The sequence below is a fragment of the Rhinoderma darwinii genome, chromosome 1 (genome assembly GCF_050947455.1).
Source record: "Rhinoderma darwinii isolate aRhiDar2 chromosome 1, aRhiDar2.hap1, whole genome shotgun sequence".
NCBI lineage: Eukaryota > Metazoa > Chordata > Amphibia > Anura > Rhinodermatidae > Rhinoderma > Rhinoderma darwinii.
The window spans coordinates 105,020-121,886 of record NC_134687.1 but is presented as its reverse complement, the minus strand read 5'-3'; positions in this window follow the sequence as shown (position 1 = coordinate 121,886).

Genomic DNA, 16,867 nt, shown 5'->3' with positions numbered 1-16,867 from the left:
ACACCGGCCAATGATCCGAAGTTCAGTCATACAGTGGCCTTCTCTCTGTGCATAGGGGGCGCTCACACCGGCCAATGATCAGAAGTTCAGTCATACAGCGGCCTTCTCTCTGTGCCTAGGGGGCGCTCACACCGACCAATGATCAGAAGTTCAGTCATATTTTGTCCTTCTCTCTGTGCCTAGGGGGCGCTCACACCGGCCAATGATCAGAAGTTCAGTCATACAGCGGCCTTTTCTCTGTGCCTAGGGTGCGCTCACATTGGCCAATGATCAGAAGTTCAGTCATACAGTGGCTTTCTCTCTGTGCCTAGGGGGCGCTCACACCGGCCAATGATCAGAAGTTCAGTCATACAGCGGCCTTCTCTCTGTGCCTAGGGGGCGCTCACACCGGCCAATGATCAGAAGTTCAGTCATAATTTGTCCTTCTCTCTGTGCCTAGGGTGCGCTCACACCGGCCAATGATCAGAAATTCAGTCATACTGTGGCCTTCTCTCTGTGTCTAGGGGGCGCTCACACTGGCCAATGATCAGAAGTTAAGTCATACAGTGGCCTTCTGTTTGTGCCTAGGGGGCGCTAACACCGGCCAATGATCAGAAGTTCAGTCATACTGTGGCCTTTTCTCTGTGCCTAGGGGGGCGCTCACACCGGCCAATGATCAGAAGTTCAGTTATACAGTGGCCTTCTCTCTGTGCCTAGGGGGCGCTCACACTGGCCAATGATCGGAAGTTCAGTCATACTGTGTCCTTATCTCTGTGCCTAGCGGGCGCTCACACCGGCCAATGATCAGAAGTTCAGTCATACAGTGGCCTTCACTCTGTGCCTAGGGGGCACTCACACCGGCCAATGATCAGAAGTTCAGTCATACTGTGGCCTTCTCTCTGTGCCTAGGGGAAGCTCACACCGGCCAATGATCAGAAATTTTAGTCATACAGTGGTCTTCTCTCTATGCCTAGGGGGCGCTGACACCCGCCAATAATGAGAAGTTCTTTCATACTGTGGCCTTCTCTCTGTGCTTAGGGGGTGCTCACACTGGCCATTGATCAGAAGTTCAGACATACAGTGGCCTTCTCTCTGTGCCTAGGGGGCGCTCACACCGGCCAATGATCAGAAGTTCAGTCATACAGTGGCCTTCTCTCTGTGCCTAGGGGGCGCTCACACCGGATAATGATAAGAAGTTCAGTCATACTGTGGCCTTCTCTCTTTCCCTAGGGGGCGCTCACACCGGCCATTGATCGGAAGTTCAGTCATACAGTGGCCTTCTCTCTGTGCCTAGGGGGCGCTCACACTGGCCAATGATCAGAGGTTCAGTCATACTGTGGCCTTCTCTCTGTGCCTAGGGGGCGCTCACACTGGCCAATGATCAGAAGTTTAGTCTTACTGTGGCCTTCTCTCTGTGCCAAGGGGGCGATCACACCGGCCTATGATCAGAAGTTCAGTCATATATTGGCCTTCTCTCTGTGCCTAGGTGGCGCTCACACCGGCCAATGATCCGAAGTTCAGTCATACAGTGGCCTTCTCTCTGTGCAAAGGGGGCGCTCACACCGGCCAATGATCAGAAGTTCAGTCATACAGCGGCCTTCTCTCTGTGCCTAGGGGGCGCTCACACCGACCAATGATCAGAAGTTCAGTCATATTTTGTCCTTCTCTCTGTGCCTAGGGGGCGCTCACACCGGCCAATGATCAGAAATTCAGTCATACTGTGGCCTTCTCTCTGTGTCTAGGGGGCGCTCACACCGGCCAATGATCAGAAGTTCAGTCATACTGTGGCATTCTATCTGTGCCTAGGGGGCGCTCACACCGGTCAATGATCAGAAGTTCAGTCATACAGTGGCCTTCTCTCTGTGCCTAGGGGATGCTCACACCGGCCAATGATCAGAAATTTTAGTCATACTGTGGTCTTCTCTCTGTGCCTAGGGGGCGCTCACACCGGCCAATAATGAGAAGTTCTTTCATACTGTGGCCTTCTCTCTGTGCTTAGGGGGCGCTCACACTGGCCATTGATCAGAAGTTCAGTCATACAGTGGCCTTCTCTCTGTGCCTAGGGGGCGCTCACACCGGCCAATGATCAGAAGTTCATTCATACTGTGGCCTTCGCTCTGTGCCTAGGGGGCGCTCACACTGGCCAATGATCAGAAGTTCAGTCATACAGTGGCCTTCTCTCTGTGCCTAGGGGGCGCTCACACTGGATAATGATCAGAAGTTCAGTCATACTGTGGCCTTCTCTCTTTCCCTAGGGGGCGCTCACACCGGCCAATGATCGGAAGTTCAGTCATACAGTGGCCTTCTCTCTGTGCCTAGGGGGCGCTCACACTGGCCAATGATCAGAGGTTCAGTCATACTGTGGCCTTCTCTCTGTGCCTAGGGGGCGCTCACACTGGCCAATGATCAGAAGTTCAGTCATACAGTTGCCTTCTCTCTGTGCCTAGGGGGCGCTCACACCGGCCAATGATCAGAAGTTCAGACATACAGTGGCCTTCTCTCTTTGCCTAGGGGGCGCTCACACCGGCCAATGATCGGAAGTTCAGTCATACAGTGGCCTTCTCTCTTTGCCTAGGGGGCGCTCACACCGGCCAATGATCAGAAGTTCAGTCATATATTGGCCTTCTCTCTCTGCCTAGGGTGCGCTCACATTGGCCAATGATCAGAAGTTCAGTCATACAGTGGCCTTCTCTCTTTGCCTAGGGGGCGCTCACACCGGCCAATGATCAGAAGTTCAGTCATACAGCGGCCTTCTCTCTGTGCCTAGGGTGCGCTCACATTGGCCAATGATCAGAAGTTCAGTCATACAGTGGCCTTCTCTCTGTGCCTAGTGGGCGTTCACACCGGCCAATGTCAGAAGTTCAGTCATACAGCGGCCTTCTCTCTGTGCCTAGGGGGCGCTCACACCGGCCAATGATCAGAAGTTCAGTCATAATTTGTCCTTCTCTCTGTGCCTAGGGTGCGCTCACACCGGCCAATGATCAGAAATTCAGTCATACTGTGGCCTTCTCTCTGTGTCTAGAGGGCGCTCACACCGGCTAATGATCAGAAGTTCAGTCATACAGTGGCCTTCTGTCTGTGCCTAGGGGGCGCTAACACCGGACAATGTTCAGAAGTTCAGTCATACTGTGGCCTTCTCTCTGTGCCTAGGGGGCGCTCACACCGGCCAATGATCAGAAGTTCAGTCATACTGTGGCCTTTTCTCTGTGCCTAGGGGGGCGCTCACACCGGCCAATGATCAGAAGTTCAGTTATACAGTGGCCTTCTCTCTGTGCCTAGGGGGCGCTCACACTGGCCAATGATCGGAAGTTCAGTCATACTGTGTCCTTATCTCTGTGCCTAGGGGGCGCTCACACCGGCCAATGATCAGAAGTTCAGTCATACAGTGGCCTTCACTGTGTGCCTAGGGGGCACTCACACCGGCCAATGATCAGAAGTTCAGTCATACTGTGGCCTTCTCTCTGTGCTTAGGGGGCGCTCACACCGGACAATGATCAGATGTTCAGTCATACAGTGGTCTTCACTCTGTGCCTAGGGGGCACTCACACCGGCCAATGATCAGAAGTTCAGTCATACAGTGGCCTTCTCTCTGTGCCTAGGGGGCCCTCACACTGGCCAATGATCAGAAGTTCAGTCATACTGTGGCCTTCTCTCTGTGCTTAGGGGGCGCTGACACCGGCCAATGATCAGAAGTTCAGTCATACAGTGGCCTTCTCTCTTTGCCTACGGGGCGCTCACAACGGCCAATGATCAGAAGTTCAGTCATACTGTGGCCTTCTCTCTGTGCCTAGGGGGCGCTCACACCGGCAAATGATCGGAAGTTCAGTCATACAGTGGCCATCTCTCTGTGCCTAGGGGGCGCACACACCGGCCAATGATCAAAAGTTCAGTCATACTGTGGCCTTCTGTCTGTGCCTAGGGGGCGCTAACACGGGACAATGTTCAGAAGTTCAGTCATACTGTGGCCTTCTCTCTGTGCCTAGGGGGCGCTCACACCGGCCAATGATCAGAAGTTCAGTCATACTGTGGCCTTCTCTCTGTGCCTAGGGAGCGCTCACCCCGGCCAATGATCAGAAATTCAGTCATACAGTGGCCTTCTCTCTGTGCCTAGGGGGCGCTCACACCGGCAAATGATCAGAAGTTCAGTCATACAGTGGCCATCTCTCTGTGCCTAGGGGGCGCTCACACCGGCCAATGATCAGAAGTTCAGTCATACAGTGGCCTCCTCTCTGTGCCTAGGGGGCGCTAACACCGGACAATGTTCAGAAGTTCAGTCATACAGTGGCCTTCTCTCTGTGCCTAGGGGGCGCTCACACTGGATAATGATCAGAAGTTCAGTCATACTGTGGCCTTCTCTCTTTCCCTAGGGGGCGCTCACACCGGCCAATGATCGGAAGTTCAGTCATACAGTGGCCTTCTCTCTGTGCCTAGGGGGCGCTCACACTGGCCAATGATCAGAGGTTCAGTCATACTGTGGCCTTCTCTCTGTGCCTAGGGGGCGCTCACACTGGCCAATGATCAGAAGTTCAGTCATACAGTTGCCTTCTCTCTGTGCCTAGGGGGCGCTCACACCGGCCAATTATCAGAAGTTCAGACATACAGTGGCCTTCTCTCTTTGCCTAGGGGGCGCTCACACCGGCCAATGATCGGAAGTTCAGTCATACAGTGGCCTTCTCTCTTTGCCTAGGGGGCGCTCACACCGGCCAATGATCAGAAGTTCAGTCATATATTGGCCTTCTCTCTCTGCCTAGGGTGCGCTCACATTGGCCAATGATCAGAAGTTCAGTCATACAGTGGCCTTCTCTCTTTGCCTAGGGGGCGCTCACACCGGCCAATGATCAGAAGTTCAGTCATACAGCGGCCTTCTCTCTGTGCCTAGGGTGCGCTCACATTGGCCAATGATCAGAAGTTCAGTCATACAGTGGCCTTCTCTCTGTGCCTAGTGGGCGCTCACACCGGCCAATGTCAGAAGTTCAGTCATACAGCGGCCTTCTCTCTGTGCCTAGGGGGCGCTCACACCGGCCAATGATCAGAAGTTCAGTCATAATTTGTCCTTCTCTCTGTGCCAAGGGTGCGCTCACACCGGCCAATGATCAGAAATTCAGTCATACTGTGGCCTTCTCTCTGTGTCTAGGGGGCGCTCACACCGGCCAATGATCAGAAGTTCAGTCATACAGTGGCCTTCTGTCTGTGCCTAGGGGGCGCTAACACCGGACAATGTTCAGAAGTTCAGTCATACTGTGGCCTTCTCTCTGTGCCTAGGGGGCGCTCACACCGGCCAATGATCAGAAGTTCAGTCATACTGTGGCCTTTTCTCTGTGCCTAGGGGGACGCTCACACCGGCCAATGATCAGAAGTTCAGTTATACAGTGGCCTTCTCTCTGTGCCTAGGGGGCGCTCACACTGGCCAATGATCGGAAGTTCAGTCATACTGTGTCCTTATCTCTGTGCCTAGGGGGCGCTCACACCGGCCAATGATCAGAAGTTCAGTCATACAGTGGCCTTCACTGTGTGCCTAGGGGGCACTCACACCGGCCAATGATCAGAAGTTCAGTCATACTGTGGCCTTTTCTCTGTGCCTAGGGGGGCGCTCACACCGGCCAATGATCAGAAGTTCAGTTATACAGTGGCCTTCTCTCTGTGCCTAGGGGGCGCTCACACTGGCCAATGATCGGAAGTTCAGTCATACTGTGTCCTTATCTCTGTGCCTAGGGGGCGCTCACACCGGCCAATGATCAGAAGTTCAGTCATACAGTGGCCTTCACTCTTTGCCTAGGGGGCACTCACACCGGCCAATGATCAGAAGTTCAGTCATACTGTGGCCTTCTCTCTGTGCCTAGGGGAAGCTCACACCGGCCAATGATCAGAAATTTTAGTCATACAGTGGTCTTCTCTCTATGCCTAGGGGGCGCTGACACCCGCCAATAATGAGAAGTTCTTTCATACTGTGGCCTTCTCTCTGTGCTTAGGGGGTGCTCACACTGGCCATTGATCAGAAGTTCAGACATACAGTGGCCTTCTCTCTGTGCCTAGGGGGCGCTCACACCGGCCAATGATCAGAAGTTCAGTCATACAGTGGCCTTCTCTCTGTGCCTAGGGGGCGCTCACACCGGATAATGATAAGAAGTTCAGTCATACTGTGGCCTTCTCTCTTTCCCTAGGGGGCGCTCACACCGGCCATTGATCGGAAGTTCAGTCATACAGTGGCCTTCTCTCTGTGCCTAGGGGGCGCTCACACTGGCCAATGATCAGAGGTTCAGTCATACTGTGGCCTTCTCTCTGTGCCTAGGGGGCGCTCACACTGGCCAATGATCAGAAGTTTAGTCTTACTGTGGCCTTCTCTCTGTGCCAAGGGGGCGATCACACCGGCCTATGATCAGAAGTTCAGTCATATATTGGCCTTCTCTCTGTGCCTAGGTGGCGCTCACACCGGCCAATGATCCGAAGTTCAGTCATACAGTGGCCTTCTCTCTGTGCAAAGGGGGCGCTCACACCGGCCAATGATCAGAAGTTCAGTCATACAGCGGCCTTCTCTCTGTGCCTAGGGGGCGCTCACACCGACCAATGATCAGAAGTTCAGTCATATTTTGTCCTTCTCTCTGTGCCTAGGGGGCGCTCACACCGGCCAATGATCAGAAATTCAGTCATACTGTGGCCTTCTCTCTGTGTCTAGGGGGCGCTCACACCGGCCAATGATCAGAAGTTCAGTCATACTGTGGCATTCTATCTGTGCCTAGGGGGCGCTCACACCGGTCAATGATCAGAAGTTCAGTCATACAGTGGCCTTCTCTCTGTGCCTAGGGGATGCTCACACCGGCCAATGATCAGAAATTTTAGTCATACTGTGGTCTTCTCTCTGTGCCTAGGGGGCGCTCACACCGGCCAATAATGAGAAGTTCTTTCATACTGTGGCCTTCTCTCTGTGCTTAGGGGGCGCTCACACTGGCCATTGATCAGAAGTTCAGTCATACAGTGGCCTTCTCTCTGTGCCTAGGGGGCGCTCACACCGGCCAATGATCAGAAGTTCATTCATACTGTGGCCTTCGCTCTGTGCCTAGGGGGCGCTCACACTGGCCAATGATCAGAAGTTCAGTCATACAGTGGCCTTCTCTCTGTGCCTAGGGGGCGCTCACACTGGATAATGATCAGAAGTTCAGTCATACTGTGGCCTTCTCTCTTTCCCTAGGGGGCGCTCACACCGGCCAATGATCGGAAGTTCAGTCATACAGTGGCCTTCTCTCTGTGCCTAGGGGGCGCTCACACTGGCCAATGATCAGAGGTTCAGTCATACTGTGGCCTTCTCTCTGTGCCTAGGGGGCGCTCACACTGGCCAATGATCAGAAGTTCAGTCATACAGTTGCCTTCTCTCTGTGCCTAGGGGGCGCTCACACCGGCCAATGATCAGAAGTTCAGACATACAGTGGCCTTCTCTCTTTGCCTAGGGGGCGCTCACACCGGCCAATGATCGGAAGTTCAGTCATACAGTGGCCTTCTCTCTTTGCCTAGGGGGCGCTCACACCGGCCAATGATCAGAAGTTCAGTCATATATTGGCCTTCTCTCTCTGCCTAGGGTGCGCTCACATTGGCCAATGATCAGAAGTTCAGTCATACAGTGGCCTTCTCTCTTTGCCTAGGGGGCGCTCACACCGGCCAATGATCAGAAGTTCAGTCATACAGCGGCCTTCTCTCTGTGCCTAGGGTGCGCTCACATTGGCCAATGATCAGAAGTTCAGTCATACAGTGGCCTTCTCTCTGTGCCTAGTGGGCGCTCACACCGGCCAATGTCAGAAGTTCAGTCATACAGCGGCCTTCTCTCTGTGCCTAGGGGGCGCTCACACCGGCCAATGATCAGAAGTTCAGTCATAATTTGTCCTTCTCTCTGTGCCTAGGGTGCGCTCACACCGGCCAATGATCAGAAATTCAGTCATACTGTGGCCTTCTCTCTGTGTCTAGGGGGCGCTCACACCGGCTAATGATCAGAAGTTCAGTCATACAGTGGCCTTCTGTCTGTGCCTAGGGGGCGCTAACACCGGACAATGTTCAGAAGTTCAGTCATACTGTGGCCTTCTCTCTGTGCCTAGGGGGCGCTCACACCGGCCAATGATCAGAAGTTCAGTCATACTGTGGCCTTTTCTCTGTGCCTAGGGGGGCGCTCACACCGGCCAATGATCAGAAGTTCAGTTATACAGTGGCCTTCTCTCTGTGCCTAGGGGGCGCTCACACTGGCCAATGATCGGAAGTTCAGTCATACTGTGTCCTTATCTCTGTGCCTAGGGGGCGCTCACACCGGCCAATGATCAGAAGTTCAGTCATACAGTGGCCTTCACTGTGTGCCTAGGGGGCACTCACACCGGCCAATGATCAGAAGTTCAGTCATACTGTGGCCTTCTCTCTGTGCTTAGGGGGCGCTCACACCGGACAATGATCAGATGTTCAGTCATACAGTGGCCTTCACTCTGTGCCTAGGGGGCACTCACACCGGCCAATGATCAGAAGTTCAGTCATACAGTGGCCTTCTCTCTGTGCCTAGGGGGCCCTCACACTGGCCAATGATCAGAAGTTCAGTCATACTGTGGCCTTCTCTCTGTGCTTAGGGGGCGCTGACACCGGCCAATGATCAGAAGTTCAGTCATACAGTGGCCTTCTCTCTTTGCCTACGGGGCGCTCACACCGGCCAATGATCAGAAGTTCAGTCATACTGTGGCCTTCTCTCTGTGCCTAGGGTGCGCTCACACCGGCAAATGATCGGAAGTTCAGTCATACAGTGGCCATCTCTCTGTGCCTAGGGGGCGCACACACCGGCCAATGATCAGAAGTTCAGTCATACAGTGGCCATCTCTCTGTGCCTAGGGGGCGCTCACACTGGCCAATGATCGGAAGTTCAGTCATACTGTGTCCTTATCTCTGTGCCTAGGGGGCGCTCACACCGGCCAATGATCAGAAGTTCAGTCATACAGTGGCCTTCACTGTGTGCCTAGGGGGCACTCACACCGGCCAATGATCAGAAGTTCAGTCATACTGTGGCCTTCTCTCTGTGCTTAGGGGGCGCTCACACCGGACAATGATCAGATGTTCAGTCATACAGTGGCCTTCACTCTGTGCCTAGGGGGCACTCACACCGGCCAATGATCAGAAGTTCAGTCATACAGTGGCCTTCTCTCTGTGCCTAGGGGGCCCTCACACTGGCCAATGATCAGAAGTTCAGTCATACTGTGGCCTTCTCTCTGTGCTTAGGGGGCGCTGACACCGGCCAATGATCAGAAGTTCAGTCATACAGTGGCCTTCTCTCTTTGCCTACGGGGCGCTCACACCGGCCAATGATCAGAAGTTCAGTCATACTGTGGCCTTCTCTCTGTGCCTAGGGGGCGCTCACACCGGCAAATGATCGGAAGTTCAGTCATATAGTGGCCATCTCTCTGTGCCTAGGGGGCGCACACACTGGCCAATGATCAAAAGTTCAGTCATACTGTGGCCTTCTGTCTGTGCCTAGGGGGCGCTAACACGGGACAATGTTCAGAAGTTCAGTCATACTGTGGCCTTCTCTCTGTGCCTAGGGGGCGCTCACACCGGCCAATGATCAGAAGTTCAGTCATACTGTGGCCTTCTCTCTGTGCCTAGGGAGCGCTCACCCCGGCCAATGATCAGAAATTCAGTCATACAGTGGCCTTCTCTCTGTGCCTAGGGGGCGCTCACACCGGCAAATGATCAGAAGTTCAGTCATACAGTGGCCATCTCTCTGTGCCTAGGGGGCGCTCACACCGGCCAATGATCAGAAGTTCAGTCATACAGTGGCCTCCTCTCTGTGCCTAGGGGGCGCTAACACCGGACAATGTTCAGAAGTTCAGTCATACAGTGGCCTTCTCTCTGTGCCTAGGGGGCGCTCACACTGGATAATGATCAGAAGTTCAGTCATACTGTGGCCTTCTCTCTTTCCCTAGGGGGCGCTCACACCGGCCAATGATCGGAAGTTCAGTCATACAGTGGCCTTCTCTCTGTGCCTAGGGGGCGCTCACACTGGCCAATGATCAGAGGTTCAGTCATACTGTGGCCTTCTCTCTGTGCCTAGGGGGCGCTCACACTGGCCAATGATCAGAAGTTCAGTCATACAGTTGCCTTCTCTCTGTGCCTAGGGGGCGCTCACACCGGCCAATTATCAGAAGTTCAGACATACAGTGGCCTTCTCTCTTTGCCTAGGGGGCGCTCACACCGGCCAATGATCGGAAGTTCAGTCATACAGTGGCCTTCTCTCTTTGCCTAGGGGGCGCTCACACCGGCCAATGATCAGAAGTTCAGTCATATATTGGCCTTCTCTCTCTGCCTAGGGTGCGCTCACATTGGCCAATGATCAGAAGTTCAGTCATACAGTGGCCTTCTCTCTTTGCCTAGGGGGCGCTCACACCGGCCAATGATCAGAAGTTCAGTCATACAGCGGCCTTCTCTCTGTGCCTAGGGTGCGCTCACATTGGCCAATGATCAGAAGTTCAGTCATACAGTGGCCTTCTCTCTGTGCCTAGTGGGCGCTCACACCGGCCAATGTCAGAAGTTCAGTCATACAGCGGCCTTCTCTCTGTGCCTAGGGGGCGCTCACACCGGCCAATGATCAGAAGTTCAGTCATAATTTGTCCTTCTCTCTGTGCCTAGGGTGCGCTCACATCGGCCAATGATCAGAAATTCAGTCATACTGTGGCCTTCTCTCTGTGTCTAGGGGGCGCTCACACCGGCCAATGATCAGAAGTTCAGTCATACAGTGGCCTTCTGTCTGTGCCTAGGGGGCGCTAACACCGGACAATGTTCAGAAGTTCAGTCATACTGTGGCCTTCTCTCTGTGCCTAGGGGGCGCTCACACCGGCCAATGATCAGAAGTTCAGTCATACTGTGGCCTTTTCTCTGTGCCTAGGGGGACGCTCACACCGGCCAATGATCAGAAGTTCAGTTATACAGTGGCCTTCTCTCTGTGCCTAGGGGGCGCTCACACTGGCCAATGATCGGAAGTTCAGTCATACTGTGTCCTTATCTCTGTGCCTAGGGGGCGCTCACACCGGCCAATGATCAGAAGTTCAGTCATACAGTGGCCTTCACTGTGTGCCTAGGGGGCACTCACACCGGCCAATGATCAGAAGTTCAGTCATACTGTGGCCTTCTCTCTGTGCTTAGGGGGCGCTCACACCGGACAATGTTCAGATGTTCAGTCATACAGTGGCCTTCACTCTGTGCCTAGGGGGCACTCACACCGGCCAATGATCAGAAGTTCAGTCATACAGTGGCCTTCTCTCTGTGCCTAGGGGGCCCTCACACTGGCCAATGATCAGAAGTTCAGTCATACTGTGGCCTTCTCTCTGTGCTTAGGGGGCGCTGACACCGGCCAATGATCAGAAGTTCAGTCATACAGTGGCCTTCTCTCTTTGCCTACGGGGCGCTCACACCGGCCAATGATCAGATGTTCAGTCATACAGTGGCCTTCTCTCTGTGCCTAGGGGGCGCTCACACCGGCCAATGATCAGATGTTCAGTCATACAGTGGCCTTCTCTCTGTGCCTAGGGGGCGCTCACACCGGCCAATGATCAGAAGTTCAGTCATACTGTGGCCTTCTCTCTGTGCCTAGGGGGCGCTCACACCGGCAAATGATCGGAAGTTCAGTCATACAGTGGCCATCTCTCTGTGCCTAGGGGGCGCACACACCGGCCAATGATCAAAAGTTCAGTCATACTGTGGCCTTCTGTCTGTGCCTAGGGGGCGCTAACACGGGACAATGTTCAGAAGTTCAGTCATACTGTGGCCTTCTCTCTGTGCCTAGGGGGCGCTCACACCGGCCAAAGATCAGAAGTTCAGTCATACTGTGGCCTTCTCTCTGTGCCTAGGGAGCGCTCACCCCGGCCAATGATCAGAAATTCAGTCATACAGTGGCCTTCTCTCTGTGCCTAGGGGGCGCTCACACCGGCAAATGATCAGAAGTTCAGTCATACAGTGGCCATCTCTCTGTGCCTAGGGGGCGCTCACACCGGCCAATGATCAGAAGTTCAGTCATACAGTGGCCTCCTCTCTGTGCCTAGGGGGCGCTAACACCGGACAATGTTCAGAAGTTCAGTCATACAGTGGCCTTCTGTCTGTGCCTAGGGGGCGCTCACACTGGCCAATGATCGGAAGTTCAGTCATACTGTGTCCTTATCTCTGTGCCTAGGGGGCGCTCACACCGGCCAATGATCAGAAGTTCCGTCATACAGTGGCCTTCTCTCTATGCCTAGGGGGCGCTCACACCGGCCAATGATCAGAAGTTCAGTCATACAGCGGCCTTCTGTCGGTGCCTAGGGTGGGCGCTCACACCGGCCAATGATCGGAAGTTCAGTCATACTGTGGCCTTCTCTCTGTGCAGGGGAGGCGCTCACACCGGCCAATGATCAGAAGTTCAGTCATACAGTGGCCTTCACTCTGTGTCTATGGGGCACTCACACCGGCCAATGATCAGAAGTTCAGTCATATAGTGGCCTTCTCTCTCTGCCTAGGGGGCGCTCACACCGGCCAATCATCAGATGTTCAGTCATACAGTGGCCTTCTGTTGGTGCCTAGGGGCGCTCACACCGGCCAATGATCGGAAGTTCTGTCATACTGTGGCCTTCTCTCTGTGCCTAGGGGGCGCTCAAACCGGCCAATGATCGGAAGTTCAATCATACTGTGGCCTTCTCTCTGTGCCTAGGGGGCGCTCACACCGGCCAATGTTCGGAAATTCAGTCATACAGTGGCCTTCTCTCTGTGCCTAGAGGGCGCTCACACCGGCCAATGATCAGAAGTTCAGTCATACTGTGGCCTTTTCTCTGTGCCTAGGGGGGCGCTCACACTGGCCAATGATCAGAAGTTCAGTCATACAGTGGCCTTCACTCTGTGCCTAGGGGGCACTCACACCGGCCAATGATCAGAAGTTCAGTCATACTGTGGCCTTCTCTCTGTGCTTAGGGGGCGCTCACACCGGCCAATGATCAGAAGTTCAGTCATACAGTGGCCTTCTCTCTGTGCCTAGGGGGCGCTCACACAGGCCAATGATCAGAAGTTCAGTCATACAGTGGCCTTCTCTCTGTGCCTAGGGGGCGCTCACACCGGCCAATGATCAGAAGTTCAGTCATACAGCGGCCTTCTGTCGGTGCCTAGGGGGCGCTCACACCGGCCAATGATCGGAAGTTCTGTCATACTGTGGCCTTCTCTCTGTGCCTAGGGGGCGCTCACACGGGCCAATGATCGGAAGTTCAGTCATACTGTGGCCTTCTCTCTGTGCAGGGGAGGCGCTCACACCGGCCAATGATCAGAAGTTCAGTCATACAGTGCCCTTCACTCTGTGCCTATGGGGCACTCACACCGGCCAATGATCAGAAGTTCAGTCATATAGTGGCCTTCTCTCTGTGCCTAGGGGGCGCTCACACCGGCCAATGATCAGATGTTCAGTCATACAGTGGCCTTCTGTCGGTGCCTAGGGGGCGCTCACACCGGCCAATGATCGGAAGTTCTGTCATACTGTGGCCTTCTCTCTGTGCCTAGGGGGCGCTCACACTGGCCAATGATCGGAAGTTCAATCATACTGTGGCCTTCTCTCTGTGCGTAGGGGGTGCTCACACCGGCCAATGATCGGATATTCAGTCATACAGTGGCCTTCTCTCTGTGCCTAGAGGGCGCTCACACCGGCCAATGATCAGAAGTTCAGTCATATTGTGGCCTTCTCTCTATGCCTAGGGGGCGCTCACACCGGCCAATGATCAGAAGTTCAGTCATATTGTGGCCTTCTCTCTATGCCTAGGGGGCGCTCACACCGGCCAATGATCAGAAATTCAGTCATACTGTGGCCTTCTCTCTGTGTCTAGGGGGCGCTCACACCGGCCAATGATCGGATGTTCAGTCATACAGTGGCCTTCTCTCTGTGCCTAGGGTGCGCTCACACCGGCCAATAATCGGAAGTTCAGTCATACATTGGCCTTCTCTCTGTGCCTAGGCGGCGCTCACACCGGCCAATGATCAGAAGTTCTGTCATACTGTGGCCTTCTCTCTGTGTCTAGGGGGCGCTTTACACTGGCCAATGATAAGAAGTTCATTCATACTGAGGCCTTCGCTCTGTGCCTAGGGGGCGCTCACACTGGCCAATCATCAGAAGTTTAGTCATACAGTGGCCTTCTCTCTGTGCCTAGGGGGCGCTCACACCGGACAATCATCAGAAGTTCAGTCATACTGTGGCCTTCTCTCTTTCCCTAGGGGGCGCTCACACCGGCCAATGATCGAAAGTTCAGTCATACAATGGCCTTCTCTCTTTGCCTAGGGGGCGCTCACACTGGCCAATGATCAGAAGTTCAGTCATACTGTGGCCTTCTCTCTGTGCCTAGGGGGCGCTCACACTGGCCAATGATCAGAAGTTCAGTCTTACTGTGGCCTTCTCTCTGTGCCAAGGGGGCGCTCACACTGGCCAATGATCAGAAGTCCAGTCTTATATTGTCCTTCTCTCTGTGCCTAGGGGGCGCTCACACCGGCCAATGATCAGAAGTTCAGTCATACAGTGGCCTTCTCTCTGTGCCTAGGGGGCGCTCACACCGGCCAATGATCAGAAGTTCAGTCATACAGCGGCCTTCTCTCTGTGCCTAGGGGGCGCTCACACCGGCCAATGATCAGAAGTTCAGTCATATTTTGTCCTTCTCTCTGTGCCTAGGGGGCGCTCACACCGGCCAATGATCAGAAATTCAGTCATACTGTGGCCTTCTCTCTGTGTCTAGGGGGCGCTCACACCAAACAATGATCAGAAGTTCAGTCATACTGTGGCATTCTATCTGTGCCTAGGGGGCGCTCACACCGGTCAATGATCAGAAGTTCAGTCATACAGTGGCCTTCTCTCTGTGCCTAGGGGGTGCTCACACCGGCCAATGATCAGAAATTTTAGTCATACTGTGGTCTTCTCTCTGTGCCTAGGGGGGGCTCACACCGGCCAATATTTAGAAGTTCTTTCATACTGTGGCCTTCTCTCTGAGCTTAGGGGGCGCTCACACTGGCCAATGATCAGAAGTTCAGTCATACAGTGTCCTTCTTTCTCTGCCTAGGGGGCGCTCACACCGGCCAATGATCAGAAGTTCATTCATACTGTGGCCTTCGCTCTGTGCCTAGGGGGCGCTCACACTGGCAAATGATCAGAAGTTCAGTCATACAGTGGCCTTCTCTTTGTGCCTAGGGGGCGCTCACACCGGATAATGATCAGAAGTTCAGTCATACTGTGGCCTTCTCTCTTTCCCTAGGGGGCGCTCACACCGGCCAATGATCGGAAGTTCAGTCATACAGTGGCCTTCTCTCTGTGCCTAGGGGGCGCTCACACTGGCCAATGATCAGAAGTTCAGTCATACTGTGGCCTTCTCTCTGTGCCTAGGGTGCGCTCACACCGGACAATGATCAGAAGTTCAGTCATATATTGGCCTTCTCTCTGTGCCTAGGTGGCGCTCACACCGGCCAATGATCAGAAGTTCAGTCATACAGTGGCCTTCTCTCTGTGCCTAGGGGGCGCTTACACCGGCCAATGATCAGAAGTGCAGTCATACAGCGGCCTTCTCTCTGTGCCTATGGGGCGCTCACACCGGCCAATGATCAGAAGTTCAGTCATATTTTGTCCTTCTCTCTGTGCCTAGGGGGTGCTCACACCGGCCAATGATCAGAAATTCAGTCATACTGTGGCCTTCTCTCTGTGTCTAGGGGGCGCTCACACGGGCCAATGATCAGAAGTTCAGTCATACTGTGGCATTCTATCTGTGCCTAGGGAGCGCTCACACCGGTCAATGATCAGAAGTTCAGTCATACAGTGGCCTTCTCTCTGTGCCTAGGGGGCGCTCACACCGGCCAATGATCAGAAGTTCATTCATACTGTGGCATTCGCTCTGTGCCTAGGGGGCGCTCACACTGGCCAATGATCAGAAGTTCAGTCATACAGTGGCCTTCTCTCTCTGCCTAGGGGGCGGTCACACCGGATAATGATTAGAAGTTCAGTCATACTGTGGCCTTCTCTCTTTCCCTAGGCGGCACTCACACCGGCCAATGATCGGAAGTTCAGTCATACCGTGGCCTTCACTCTGTGCCTAGGGGGCGCTCACACTGGCCAATGATCAGAAGTTCAGTCATACTGTGGCCTTCTCTCTGTGCCAAGGGGGCGCTCACACCGGCCAATGATCAGAAGTTCAGTCATATATTGGCCTTCTCTCTGTGCCTAGGGTGCGCTCACATTGGCCAATGATCAGAAGTTCAGTCATACAGTGGCCTTCTCTCTGTGCCTAGGGGGCGCTCACACCGGCCAATGATCAGAAGTTCAGTCATACAGCGGCCTTCTCTCTGTGCCTAGGGGGCGCTCACACCGGCCAATGATCAGAAGTTCAGTCATAATTTGTCCTTCTCTCTGTGCCTAGGGGGCGCTCACACCGGCCAATGATCAGAAATTCAGTCATACTGTGGCCTACTCTCTGTGTCTAGGGGGCGCTCACACCGGCCAATGATCAGAAGTTCAGTCATACAGTGGCCTTCTGTCTGTGCCTAGGGGGCGCTAACACCGGACAATGTTCAGAAGTTCAGTCATACTGTGGCCTTCTCTCTGTGCCTAGGGGCGCTCACACTGGCCAATGATCAGAAGTTCAGTCATACTGTGGCCTTCTCTCTGTGCCTAGGGGGCACTCACACCGGCCAATGATCAGAAGTTCAGTCTTACTGTGGCCTTCTCTCTGTGCCTAGGGGGCGCTCACACCAGCCAATGATCAGAAGTTCAGTCATACTGTGGCCTTCTCTCTGTGCCTAGGGGGGCGCTCACACCGGCCAATGATCAGAAGTTCAGTCATACAGTGGCCTTCTCTCTGTGCCTAGGGGGCACTCACACCGGCCAATGATCAGAAGTTCA